General features: G+C 44.8%; 1 pseudogene; it reads left to right on the forward strand.

The window, feature by feature from the left end:
• The first annotated feature begins 288 nt into the window (after positions 1–288).
• On the forward strand, positions 289–1,368 carry LOC716476 (farnesyl pyrophosphate synthase pseudogene; annotated as a pseudogene).
• The last annotated feature ends 477 nt before the right edge of the window (positions 1,369–1,845 follow it).

Raw genomic sequence — 1,845 nt, forward strand, 5'->3', positions numbered from 1 at the left:
TTAACTACAAGGTATAAATTTGGGAAAGTTACAGTCGCATGATTCAGTATTGGGAAAGCATTCCCATTAAAAGTTAATTATGTTCTTGTATTCTTCAACCACCATGACAATGCATAGGGTCCATAGCGATTCTTTATAAATGCTGACCCTCATCTCCCACCGCCAACCCTCCCACATCACAGGTCTTCTCATGTCCCATTAACAACTTCATTGTACAGGATTCTGTACTATGAAACATCCTGGAAATCTTTTAAAGGGTCTTGCAGACCCGCATCCAGGAACAGAGCCCTTTGCTCTCCCCTCAGAATGAATGGACACCAGAAATCAGATATTTATGCCCAAGAAAAGCAGGATTTTGTTCGGTACTTCTCCCAGATTGTTAGGGTGCTGACTGAGGAAAGATGGGGCACCCAGAGACAGAAGATGCTATTGCCCAGCTCAAGGAGGTCCTGGAGTGCAATGCATTGGAGGCAAGTATCCCCCAGGTTTGACGGTGCTAGTAGCATTTGGGGGAACTGATGGAGCCAAGGAAACAGGATGCTGATAGTCTCCAACGGGCCCTGACTGTGGGCTGGTGTGTGGAACTGCTGCAAGCTTTCTTCCTGGTGGTAGATGACATCATGGATTCATCCTTCACCTGCCGGGGACAGATCTGCTGTCAGAAGCTGGGCATGGATTTAGATGCCGTCAATGATGCTATCCTTCTGGAAGCATGTATCTACCACCTGCTGAAGATCTATTGCCAGGAGCAGCCCTATTACCTGAACCTGACAGAGCTCTTCCTGCAGAGTTCCTATCAGACTGAGATTAGGCAGACCCTGGACCTCATCCCAGCTCCCCAGGGCAATGTGGATCTTGGCAGATTCACTGAAAAGAGACACAAATCTATTGTCAAGTACAAGACAGCTTTCTACTCCTTCTACCTTCCTGTAGCTGCAGCCGTGTACATGGCAGGAATTGATGGCAAGAAGGAGCACAGCAATGCCAAGAAGATCCTGCTGGGGATGGAAGAGTTCTTTCAGGTTCAGGATGATTATCTTGACCTCTTTGGGGACCCCAGTGTGACGGGTGAAGTTGACAGTGACATCTAGTACCAAAAATGCGGTTGGCTGGTGGTTCAGTGTCTGCAACAGGCCATTCCGGAACAATACCAGATCCTGAAGGAAAATTCAGGCAGAAGGAAGCCGAGAAGATGGCCCGGGCGAAGGCACTATATGAGGAGCTGGATCTGCCAGCCGTTTTCTTGCAATATGAGGAAGACACTTACAGTCACATTATAGGACTCACTGAACAGTATGCAGCGACCCTGCCCCCAGCATCTTTCTGGGGCTTGTGCACAAAATCTACAAGCGGAAAAAAGTGACCTAGAGACTGCAAGGGAGGCAAGAGGAGGCACTCAATAAATAAATTATTGTGGAAAAAAAAGGGGCATGCATACCATAGTTTTAGGGGATAAGCAAATGTGCATCTGTAGAAGGACAGAGATTGAGAATCCATCCCTACAATTCACAACACATGGTATATAAAGTGGCCATTGCCATTGCACTCTTACTTTTATATTACTGACACATATATTTGGGGTCAAAATGTACTAGTTATAGTACAGTATATTCCATGATGTAAAGTATGCAATATGAATGGGTTTGTAAGAAAGGATATAGGATCAGGATACTCTGAGAGTTAATGTTGCTGAGTGAGAAGCATTATAAACAGCTTATAATAATCTGAGATTAAATTACCTGTATAGGAGGCACAGCAACCTGTAAAAGAAGAACATTTTTTCTCAATCCAATAGGGGTAACACTAGCTAAACAACAGCTACTAATACTAAAAATTGTACTTATG

The sequence above is a fragment of the Macaca mulatta genome, chromosome 1, assembly GCF_049350105.2.
Source record: "Macaca mulatta isolate MMU2019108-1 chromosome 1, T2T-MMU8v2.0, whole genome shotgun sequence".
In the NCBI taxonomy this organism is placed as follows: Eukaryota; Metazoa; Chordata; class Mammalia; order Primates; family Cercopithecidae; genus Macaca; species Macaca mulatta.